The sequence below is a fragment of the Tachypleus tridentatus genome, chromosome 1 (assembly GCF_004210375.1).
Source record: "Tachypleus tridentatus isolate NWPU-2018 chromosome 1, ASM421037v1, whole genome shotgun sequence".
Classification (NCBI taxonomy): domain Eukaryota; kingdom Metazoa; phylum Arthropoda; class Merostomata; order Xiphosura; family Limulidae; genus Tachypleus; species Tachypleus tridentatus.
Genome location: NC_134825.1, coordinates 179078461 through 179091698, shown reverse-complemented (window position 1 = coordinate 179091698; position 13238 = coordinate 179078461). Strand labels below are relative to the sequence as shown.

Sequence of the window (13238 nt, the reverse complement as noted above, 5' to 3'; positions counted from 1 at the left end):
TGTAAAATAGTTAATACTGTTCTGAAATATTGTGTATAGAAATACATCACACTCAGACTGAACATGAAAATAGTTTGACTTTGAAGATGTACCTTTTGTAAAATAGTTAATACTGTTCTGAAATATTGTATATAGAAATACATCACACTCAGACTGAACATGAAAATAGTTTGACTTTGAAGATGTACCTTTGTAAAATAGTTAATACTGTTCTGAAATATTGTGTATAGAAATACATCACACTCAGACTGAACATGAAAATAGTTTGACTTTGAAGATGTACCTTTTGTAAAATAGTTAATACTGTTCTGAAATATTGTATATAGAAATACATCACACTCAGACTGAACATGAAAATAGTTTGACTTTGAAGATGTACCTTTTGTAAAATAGTTAATACTGTTCTGAAATATTGTGTATAGAAATACATCACACTCAGACTGAACATGAAAATAGTTTGACTTTGAAGATGTACCTTTTGTAAAATAGTTAATACTGTTCTGAAATATTGTATATAGAAATACATCACACTCAGACTGAACATGAAAATAGTTTGACTTTGAAGATGTACATGTTGAAGGTTGTGAACTGTTATTCATCAGTTTTTTATATTACATTCTTCAAAGGAAGGTGAGTAATTTGTTAACTTCTGTTAAAATATGAAATATAGTAGTTTACAAAGTATAACAAGATCCACAGTGAAAAAGTACTCAAAATAAATGATACTAAAAGACAGCTATCAATACATAGTTATAAAAACTTAATCTTTTAAGTTGTTTTGTAGACTAACTTATCACTGTTGGTAGAAGTGCTTAAAAATCACGTGTAACATGACTTTTGAAACATTTTAATATCTGTATGTGTAGATGTTTAAATTATGCAATGTGCTGAACTTGTATTTACCTTTGTGTTTATTTTGTTCTACTTTTGTTGGTTTTTATTTTTTAATACAAAGATATTATTACAATTCATATGCAAGAAAAATATGTCTTAAGCAATAAAAACAAACTTGTAACACCATAAAAAAGAGTGTTTCCTTTCAAATTCAAATTTTATGTAAGTAATCAAATATTGAAGCACATTATTGTTTGTTCATTTTATAAATAAACTTAGCATTATGAGAGGCTCTTTATTTATAAATATTGCACATAATATTAATGTATAAGCTGAATAATATAATTTATTGATGTACCAATCTAAATGTAACAAGTTTTCATTTTAAATAAAAAATAAAGTTTGTACAGGTTCTGTATGTGTCATGAAATTTGTGGAAAGTCAAGAAAAAATGTTTTATAGAACTTGAAAAATCTGAGATTTTTCATGAATTTCAAATAACAGACAAGCTTCTTTCCGAAAGTGCATGTTGTATAATTATAGCATACAATCGTGTGACATTTCCTGAAGTCTGAATGTTATTCTTAACACTCGGTGTTTTGTAGTTATGTAGCAGTGGGTAGTTCAGACTGTGGTAGTGTGGAAGTTAGTTTCTTATAGATGTTTATTTGTTGTTATTCTTTTAACTGTGATTGTAAAATAGAATGTAAAATGATTTTGTGTTGTTTTCCAAGTTATTCAATGAGCTGATTAAAACAGGTTACTTTTATATAGTTGACATATTGTGTAACAATGCTTATTTCACAAATTATAATTATCCAGCCACTTAACAGTTTTGGCCGAAGTTAGTCCCAGCCCTTAGATGGTAATCAGTTGTTTTGATGAAACATTTTCCTAAATGGCACATACGTACTTGGTGAACTGTGCTGATTGGCACTTAAGGTCTAGTGCAGCATAACAGAAGAAGCTGGAAATGAATTTTCAGATGATCCCTTAACCTCTAAACAATGTATTGGTTAGCACGTAATATCTTAACATGTTATTTTGACAAAGCTAAAATGTTTTTTTCTATTGATTGTGTTTACAGTGAATTAAATGGTCATGGAAAATTTTATAATAACTTATTGAAATGCCATAGAATTCTTTATTTTTTTCAAAATGTCCTAAACTTGTACTTCCCCCAATGACACAGCAGTATGTCTGCAAACTTACATTGCTAGAAACTAGGTTTTGATACTGGTGGTGGGCAGAGCACAGATACCCCATTGTGTATTTTGATACTGGTGGTGGGCAGAGCACAGATAACCCAATGTGTAGCTTTGTGCTTAATTTCCCACAAACTTGTGATTTTACTTTTGAAATTTTGAGAGATATAAAAATGAAAAAGGACAATCAAGTAATTGTCAATAGTTCATCAATACAGAATTGACTTTTATATTTCATTTTTATTTTTAAGTTACATGTGAAGACAGCTGTTTATGTTAAAAATTTATCTTTTGATGCAACAGGTTTGTTGGGTATCCAGGATATTACAATTCATTGTTTGGATATCGACAAGAGGAAGTATGTATAACATTGTCAGTTTTTTTGTTATATAAAAGTTCAGCTGTTAAAATGTTCTTTAAAATGTTTTTTTTTACACAGTTTATTCATAGTACTGTAGAATAATTCCAAAACATACTTAACATCTGTTGACACTGTAGCTATTTCTCAATCTCCAGTGTCATTAGTTGCCCGGTTCAGTGGTTTTTTAAAGACATTGTGTCAGTATGTGGAATACTTCTGTTACTCTCCTATCTTGTTGTTTACATGATCTGGCCAGTTCCTCTTCTGATGGTTTTCCACTACTTCCCGTAGATTTGTTTACCACATCTCCTAGGCTTTTACCAAAAATGAGTATTTTCCTCAGTCATATACTCTTTTATTTCCAAGATCCCTTTATTTTCCATGGTATACCATTCTGGAGTGAGTGCTTCTGAGGCAGGTATGCTTTCTCTTTTCAACTTCATAGTAGCAACTACTTTTACTATAATTACTACCACCAATATGCAACAGGTTCTGTCAAAATGAGGTGTCCTGTAAGATCATTTAGACACCTACCAGATGATATTATGGATTGGCACTCATGAACATTCATGAATACAGCTAATCTTGCTATTCTTCATGTTGAATAAATTGTTCAAACCAATCAGGTTTGATTTGAATAAAATGTAGGGAACTTGATTCACCTATTGCACAGTTTCCAGAGCTCTGTTTTTATCACCCCAGGCTGTATGAGTAGAGCTTGAGAATCTGTGGTAGACAAGAGGCTTTTCAACCAAAGTTTTTGAGTGTGTTCAATCATTCTTTGAGAAGAGGGCACAGTCAGGGGTCCTCCTTTTTGGGTTCCTGGATGTTTTTTTTATATTTCAGTAAGAGTGGCTCCAGCCTTCCTGGGAGCCTACTCATAATTTTGGTTCATATTTTGCATACAGTTATCTAGTTGGGGAGTGCAAAACCCTTCTCTTTGATCAGTACCAGTTTCAGTTATCATTCATGGAAGTTGGCTCACTATATCATAATTCTAAAATCAAAGCAGTTCCATCCTAAGTCCTTGGTTGAGTGTAGGTTCCACATAATTCCAGGGTTAAGTAGAATACACCTTACCTACATGGTTAGGGACTGAGAATGAATGTTCATAATTCCAAACCAGATGAATTCTATTCCTTTGTTGAGTATGGCATATAGGATCCCATCATTCCGAGCTTCAGGTGTTACCTTTTGGACTTATTCAAGTGGAGAAGAGAATCTGTCCACTTAAGTGTTGCTTACTTTCTTGTTGTTATTCTGATGGTGCCAAATGCAACATTTTGTGGTTACAGTATATATATACATATAATATTGTGGTCTTATAGCCATAGCCAGCAACATAGGATATAGGTACTATAACCCCTTAATTCCAACCTGAGTCATAGAATCTTGGTTGTCTGGTCAGGGATGGCCTACCTGATGATTACTCGTATTCTGTTCTGCCTTTGATATAGGAACTAAGCTCCAAGTGAAGAGCATATCTGTTCGGGAAGTAGGGTGTAATTTCCACACTCTTGTACCATTTTTTCTCTTAGTACATTCCTGTTCTGTACAAATGCTTTGTGTGTGGATCATGCCTGCACTGCCCCCTACACTTTTATCAATGTGACATTCTAGCTATTGTGTTGGTGGATGGTAAGTATTATTGGAAACCATTTTCATTTTAAGAAAAATGTTAACTTTAGATAACTTTATAAAATAAGGATTCTAGAGACTTCTAATTTCCCAGTAATCTTGTAATTTGTAAGAAACTAAATCTGGAATCTAATTACCACTTTTCTGTTCTTTAAGACATAATAAATAACATATTGCTGTTTTCTTTGTTTGTAGTTTTATTATTTATAAAATCCTACTTTTTTATTTACTTTTGCACTACTAAAATAATTAAGACAACTTGTCATTTTCAGACTTTCATTTATATACCCTGGTAATATTGAAACATGAATGTTGTAAAGTGTCTTTAAAGTTGATATAGTCATGTGAAGATTGTATGCAAAATGGTGGTCAGTTGGCCAAAATGGTCATTAACTTAATTAACTTCTAAATATGTAAGGAGATTATGATTTCAGAATTTAAATAATAAGTTAAAAAGTAACTGAAACATTGAAGGGAATATTTTACTAATAATTGTGTTGTTTGTTCTTAGTTTAAGTTGAAATTTGCAAATAGGATTTTATTTTATACTGTATCTATAAAACTAAATATGTTCTATAATTAAGGACTTTTGTGATTTTCTTTTCCAATGTTCTTTTTTTGAGTTGTCTCTTAGACATATTCATAAGAATGTTTGGCTTTTGAAATTTTCTCCCAGGAAATTATAAGTATCCAACATTGTCACTATGTTGCAGAAATGACACTAAACATAAAGCATTGTAAAACTATCTCCAATTTGCACATCTCAAACAGTGTTGCTACAACCTGTGTTTCGGCCTGAGTATTATAAGGACAATACATTGTTTTATTGCTACTAACAGTAGTAGATATCTGGGCTTAGATAAGATCCAAGGTCAGTAATAATTATTTACACACACACACAAATGTAGATTAGATTAGAAAGTAACCTACCTAAATTACTTGTTCTAATAAGCTACATTTTAATACATGTATATAAGCTCCCACACGACCTGCACTGTTTGAGGTAATCTACTTAACATAGACAACAATAACCTACTTTATCAATATGTATATACTCAATCTGAAACCTGGTTAAACAATATTTTGTACAATAACATAATAGTAATCAACCAAATAACTATAAGAAGTCCTGTATTTACACTGGTATTTGGGACCTGTAGTCATGGTAACAAAACATGAAATCTTGATTTTTATTCAAAGTACACTTCCTCTTGGAAAAAATAGCATTATTAACCCTTTCTCTGTAGACATCTTTTTCTGTGCATGTAACTCAAGGTTTTAGTGAGTTACATTTAAAAGTTGATTAAACTATTTTAATTTTAAGATATACTAATAAATATACATAGCTCATAATCCATATTTTAATAGAATACAAGTTTAAAGATTTTACTTTCAGAAAGCAATATTTAAAATAGAAAAACTAGAATTTTCTTGTGTAAGAATTGCAACATTTTCTCTCAAAGCCTTTTCTTCTTTAATTTATTTACCACCTCTCCAAGAAGTAAAAAATAAAATTTAATGTAAATCACTTATTATGATATAATTTCGCTTAGGCATACTATAATTTTTCATAGCCTTTGATATTACTTGGTTCCAGAGACATCAAATCAAATCCATCTTGCCACACCCACCTGCGACATTCTCTTTATTAGAAATTACCAAAAAGTGTTTGAGCCACTCAATACGGTGTTACTTAAAAACCAATAGAAAGCCATGGTTTTCATCTGTCAAGTGATTTATCATATTGCAATATATCCTGTAAATATAATTTCATATTTTACTTTCAATTCAACCTTGATTGCCATGGGAAATGCAATGTGTAAAATAGGAATCTCTTTAGTTTAGTTAGGTTAGATTAAGTAAAATAATTAACACTGTTACTACTAATAATAGGCCTGGCATGGCCAGGTGGGTTAAAGCGTTCGACTCGTAATCTGAGGGTTGCGAGTTTGAATCCCTGTCACACCAAACATGCTTGCCCTTTCAACTGTTAGGACATTATATGTGACGGTCAATCCCACTATTCGTTGGTAAAAGAGTAGCCCAAGAGTTGGCAGTGGATGGTGATGACTAGCTGCCTTCCCTCTTGTCTTGCACTGCTAAATTAGGAACAGCTAGTGCAGAGAGCCCTTGTATAGCTTTGCATGAAATTCTAAATAAAAATAAACATAAAAAAGGTAGTATTGTGATGCAAAGAACTGAAATAATACTGTAAACAAAATTTTAAAAATACCAATAACACACAAACAAACAAAAACTAATAATAATATTTTAAAAAATGTTCATGAGTAGCTCGTGCATAATGGAATTCAAAAGCATAACAAGAGCTGCATATTTGTCACATGATTTACCACTTATTAAGGCATGAATAGTAATTAGTCAGGGGTTATTAAAGGCACTAAAACAATAAAATTTAACAATGTGTGTACATTCACATACTATTATGATCATAAAACTATTTAGTATAAATATAAGTAGTTTAATATCATAATTTGAAGTCCTGTTTCTTTACTGTTTCAGGGGTAACACCAGTAACAAGGCTTCAGGTTTAGATATTACACAAAAAAAAAGTTTGTAATTTTGAAACTAAAAAAAAAGTATTTTAATCTAGACATGGAAATGAACACTCAGACTAGTATACAGAAATTCTCTATTTATATATTTATACATATGTAAGTATTCATAGATAAATTTTTAGTAAAAATACTCCATTAAAAATATTATCTTTGGTGTGCAAAAAACTTATGTTTACTTAAAGCCTGTCAAAATGATATGAATACATTGTAATACTATAACAAGCACAGAATAATTATGAACACATTGTAATACTATAACAAGCACAGAATAATTATGAACACATTGTAATACTATAACAAGCACAGAATAATTATTAGGTGTAATAATTATAATTATTACACACACTATGTTGTTTGTAAGTCTGTCTGTGAGATTTGCATGCAACTTCCTCCTTCCAATCCTTATGGAAACAAGATGGCTAAAGAAGGTTCATTCCAAGACAACTGGTAGGAAGTCAAGTCTTGAATATATGACCTTTTAGTCCATATATGGAACAGGCACAGCTGTGACAGCACCAAAGTACGTAGACTTGGCTGAGGCTGAGGTGTCAGTGAGCTCATTCCCACATGTACTGTCATGGCCAGTTATCCAAACAAAACTGTATGTTAGTGGAAGATGAAGAAAAATGTTGTTGCTGTTTAATATTGACAAGAACAGGATGGAATTTAATGTGATTCCAGAGCTAGAATCACAATCATTGTACTATTGTACTATGTCATCCAGGGCAAGGTAAATGGCATACAACTTGCAAGCAAATAATAGTGCAAACACCGAGTCACAATAAACTCTGGGACAGTTCACAGAGTTGCCTGATTTTTGAACAATTTGTGTGAATCGGAATAGAAGAACGGTTCAAAACATGGTCAGCAAATAGAAGACAGTACCTTCCAACCAGGAGTATCTACCATCCTCAGATGACTCAAAGAAAGGTCACAGGTGTGGATGGTAATAAGCCATGTTGGGATAATGCTGATCAGTGGAGATAGCAATATCATACAATGAAATGCCCAATTCAACCAACTGTCCCTGCATACAAAAGCCAAAAGGAAAAATGACAGATCATTTATTCAGAAAGAGCAAATGGTGGAGGTTAAGAAGAGGTTTGTAGGATTTGGTGTACAAGCTTTGGACTGAAGAAGTGAGAAAACCCCCATGCAGAGCCAAAGCCCCAGATGGTGAATGGGGTACAGCATCTTCAGAGGTGAGGTCCTGGGAGAATCATAAATTATAGGCCAATTTGGATCAAATGCAAGCACCTTGAGCACAGAACATTGATCCACTCGCTTAGAGGTGGAAGAGAGGACACAAAAGATATTTAGTGCCCTTGTACACTTGACACATAGCTGTTTGATGTGATGAATGAAAGAAAGCTTATGATGAAAAAATAAACCCCAAGAATTTTGCCTTAAGGACCATGGGAAGAACAACATCACCGAGGGAGCTCAAGATCGAAGAAGACAGAAACAAGGTGTTCTCTCATTGTTGAAGTCTTCTGTGATCAGTGTTTCAAGTCGAATCAGGTGGTCCAAGATGGTTGGTTGGTTCGTTGGTTGATTTAATGTTTTATGGCACAAAGCAGCTAGACTATCTGTGCCAAATGTCTGGTAAAAGGGTAAAAAATAAATTAAATGTGGTAAAATACATAAAAGGAAATGAAGGTAAAACAAAACAGCAATTAAAAAACATAAAATGGCATAAACCAATGTTGACATCCAGTCTACAAAGTTGTAAAGGACTTTCTGTAGCATAATGCTAATGATCATAACCTGCCAGGAAGACCAACAGGTAGGTACCAGAACCACCACGGTCACCTAAAATTGGTCTTTCCAGTCCTGGTTCTGAGTTATGTGTCATTATAGCCAGTACCAAAAGGTAAAGTTATAAAAGTGTTAAAAGACATCTGTATAAATTGGAATGGAAAGATTGTTCTAAAGATATTCAGTAAATAAAAGACAGTACTTCCAATCGGGAGTATCTGCCTTTTCAGATGACTTAAAGAAAGGTCACATTTGGGGACTGTAATAAGCCACGGTGGGATGGGCTGACCAATGAATTCTGTAATGTTATCCAAGGACAGACCCAATTAATCCAATTACTCCTGGATGCGAAGGCCAAAAGGAGCAATGGCAGATCATGTGCTCTGAAAAAGTATGGCCCACTGAGGAAGGAAAACACATCCCACATTTTCAGTCAATGCAGCATTTTTATTTAATTTGTTTTCGAGTTATAACAAACTAACACATGCATCATTTCAATGATTACTGATATTCCATTTCTGCCTTTACTTATGCATCATTAGTAAAGAAAATGGTATAACTTGCATAAGTGTCAAGGTTTCCCATTTAAACCCATACAGTTCCCCTGAAGTATATAAACAAGCTTTTGATACATATAAATATCATAGGTCCCAAAATAAGACACTGATAAACTTAAATTATAATGGTTATTCTAAACAGAATAACAGAATAAATTGGTTATTCTTATCAAATGATGTATACTTTATACCATACTCTTCTTACTAAATTAAATTTTTATTCACCTCTGAAACTCTTCCAACTAATATTACAAAACTAATACAATAATTAAGTTTTATGCAGAATGATACAAAAAATATTAAAATGATTAACATCAACAGTATAAATATTTAATACTAAATATTAAGCTATTTGTTAGACCTCAGGCATGAAGCAAGAACATCATAATTCATGGTTTAATTACAAGTACTAAACTAACAAAATTCAAATCATTAAACTACAGAAAAATGGCCCTGTAAATATTATAGGCAATATATGTTGGTCTTGGAGGGTATATTTATTCCATAAATTGTTTTGGGTGAATCTAAGATTAACTGATTATTTGTGAGACACTATTATCAGTACTATACAGTTAAACTACTTTGCTTGAAACTTAAAGTTATTAGGATACCAAACAATTCCACAATATTAAATGGGTGTTATAATGAAAGATTTTGTTACTTGACTTTGCACAATTGCCTTTATAAGTTTGGAACTTCTGAGTCAAAAGTATGAAACTACTATCATGATAAAGTATCCAATTAATTGTATTTGTATCTATCACACTTCACAGCTCGTCAAATCACCATGCCACTGTATTACTATTAATATTACGTATTAACGTTATTCATTTACTCATATTATTGTTAATATGGTATTCTTCACCAACCTAATTCAAATTCTCTTAAGTCTTACTCTTACTTGGTGGCCTGGCATGGCCAGGTGGGTTTAGGCATTTCGACTCGTAATCTGAGGGTCGCGGTATCGAATCTCCGTTGCACCATGCTCGCCCTTTCAGCCGTGGGGGCGTTATAAGGTTACGGTCAATCTCACTGTTCGTTGGTAAAAGAGAAGCCCATGTCTTACTGAATCACTATGTCAAGTTTGGTGCTCTTTTATCAATAAATGTTGAAACGTTTAATGAGCAGATGCACAATGTATAGTGACGTTTATTTAAATAGAAGATGAAGGTTCCAACTCACTCCTCAAGCCATCATACGTCACCTGTCAAGTATTTTGTTGATTGGTTACGAAATGAGGAAACGTGGAAAGAAAAGTTATTCAATGATAGTTATTGTCGTTTATTGATAAAACAATGTATTACGTAGCAATAATTAAAAAGTAATGCTTAGATATGAAAATATGTACACATTTATGAAATATAGTTACTACATGACAAGTTAATGAACGATAGCAAGTAAAATAATGAGATTTTGAGAAATAAAAATCTCAGGTAAAATAAGTAGAGCTTGATATTTTTCCATGTTTCCTGAAGGAATAAAGATTATACGTTTGAGTATTGGTGGAATCGGACACAGAATTCCAGTTGAAACGCTCTCCAAATGTAAACTAGGCAGTTCACTTACCACTCCAGCACGTGAACAACATTGGTATCTTCCTGAAGATAAGAAATATCAGTTTCAAGGATGTGGGACCATATTCCCTTCTTTATTCATTATATAAAGACATTTAATTATTCCTGAAGACGATCAGAGTATTAATACATTCATACAAGGAATTACATGTTGTGAAACTGAACCAGCAGAAGTTCTTTTATCACCAAAGCTTCTTCAAGATCAAAAAGAGCGTGAGGATGATTTCATCAGCTGCATTGATAAAACATTAGTGTTTCAGACGGAATTTACTGATCGTGGATATTTAATGACGATTCACGGTTCAAAGAAAAGTTTGATGGAAACTTTACCAAAAGTGAAACCAAAGGCTGACAAACACTTTAAACATCTTGGATGGAAGGTGTCCACGTGTTTTAAAAAGTATATGTTTGTAAAGGCATTATATAATTGTCTTCTGTTTAAATCTGTGTCAAAACTAGGATACACCATCACGTGTTCTTCTGAGTGGCGCAATAAATCAACTGAAAATCTCACTACCCAATAGTCACTTCATAGACAACGCATCATCCGGGAAGAACAACCAAGGCCAAACATGACTACAATTAAAAATGCTGTTCATCGTATCATAAAGAGATTGAAATTTTGGAAAACATAAGAAGTATATTTTTAATTTGAATTAGACTTAGTAGTTACTACTTTCAACTTTATGTGTACTAATATTAACCAAATTAATAGTTTTTGCTCATGTTATTTGAGAACAGTACAATTTCCATGACTACTTCCTTGAAGTTCATAGCTTTGTGTGGAAAATTTATTTTGATGTTAAAATCACTAATTGAATAAACGTTTAAAAAACAAAATTATGTGAAATTTAAATAAAGAAACAGTTACGTAATTCTGCTATTCCTCATTCTATGTTGGTGTAATGTCTTTTGTATCTGTAGCTTAAATAAAGATTCTTTTGAAAAAAACACGTGTGTGTGTGTTTCTTATAGTAAAGCCACATCGGCTATCTGCTGAGCCCACCCAGAGGAATCGAACCCTTGTCTTTTTCAGTAATATTGTGACGTACTGAAAAGGTATGTTTTAATAGATGATTCAGTTTTAGATTGTGAAAGTATGATTTATAATAAGTACAATAATACACATTGAAACTTACACAGATTATTTCTTTTCATTGATCTACAGTATCGCTTTACAAATAGTAATAGTAACGATCTTACATGGAAACACCACAGTTTAGTGGGTACGTTTATTTAAATTATTTCTTAGTTATTCTTGGCGTTAGAAATTACTTTTCTGTCGTATGGAATGTACACATTATTTTCTTTTTATCAGCATAGCACATTTAAATGCCTACTAAACAGCCATATCAAATACAAATATAAAGTCAAAGTGTTATTTAAGAGATGATTGAGATTCTAGTTTTAGTTAAGTGAAACGTTAAAGCCATGAAATGTTAGCAGGTACTCTGTTTTCTTATGTTAAAAATACTGCTTCCAAAGTCGAAGTACACTATGGAAATAAAACCCTTGTATTTAAATAAACAATAACTATTTTAGGTAAATTCTTTCTGACACAAATTTTAGGTTTATATTCACAGAAACATTTACTTTAAAAAATGTAATTACATTATTTTGAAAGTTACGTAAATGTTATCCTGCTATTCCTCATTCTATGTTGATGTAAAATAGTTGAGAGTTCTAGATTATGAACTGTCTGAGAAATATAAGATCAGAAAGTAAATATCGTTATCTTCCACGGTTTATGAGCCCTGTTCCTGGTTACCTATTTATAATAGGTTTTGAGGAATTCAAAACTTTGTTGGTACGTTGACTGTTTAATATGAACTGAAGCAAAATTTCCAATAATGGATTCAATTGCGTTTCACTTTTATCTTTTGTTTTATATTTAAGCATAAAGATCTATATGTGTGCTCTGCTCACCACAGGTATCAAAACCAGGGTTCTAGCAGTGTCAATACGCAGCACAACTATGTGTCGATAGTGGTCTTTATCTTTCATCTGTTATACCTATTTTCATTGGTGCTGGTCTTGTTTGATGTTTCTAGCTCATAAAAGAAGACTTTCTTCCAACAAAATTGTTAACCATTGGTCCTGTGAGTAGTTAGTTGATTTGTTTGTTGTTAAGTAGAAACATATATACACAGGAGACTGTGTAGGATCTATGAACAGACATTTAGAACAACATTTTCATTTGTAAATAATAGATAAATACTACACCAGAGTTAAAACATGTAAATACAAAAGTGGTCAAAACAGTTTAAAAATGGAGAACGTTATTGTACGTCAGTCAAATTAATTTGTGACAAAAATATCAATGTTTGTTGAATGTGTTGACCACTGTAATTATTGAGCATATGAAACCTTTTTACAACGAGACTTTTAAAACCTCATGGTTTTTCGTGATGTCTACCAATTTACTCTAAAAAGAGGCATATTTTCAACGTTAAACCTAAGTTTCAGTTGAATAATTTCGAAACTTTCGTCGGGACAAATTTATTTAAGAAATAGTTTTGTTTAAAATGAAAGTTAGTTTATTCATGAGTATTGATTTTGATATTCAGTGAAAGATTAATCTTACCGTTTATTAGGTAACTATAGTTGTCAAGTATTTCGTAGTATTATTGTATTGTGTTTAAAGTTTTATGGACACAAGCCATTTCCCACATCTTTGGTAACGTCTTGGGCTCCACATTGACCACGAAGAAAATCTAGTTATCTACAACATGTCT

General features: G+C 32.2%; 1 long non-coding RNA gene across 1 annotated transcript in view; it reads right to left on the bottom strand.

The window, feature by feature from the left end:
- The window catches only part of LOC143231593 (uncharacterized), a 161667-nt gene extending 151755 nt beyond the window's left edge, over nucleotides 1–9912 (bottom strand). The window contains exon 1 of the long non-coding RNA XR_013017008.1: nucleotides 9831–9912. This is a non-coding gene — a long non-coding RNA (uncharacterized LOC143231593). The remainder of the gene's footprint in view (nucleotides 1–9830) is intronic.
- Nucleotides 9913–13238: the final 3326 nt, after the last annotated feature.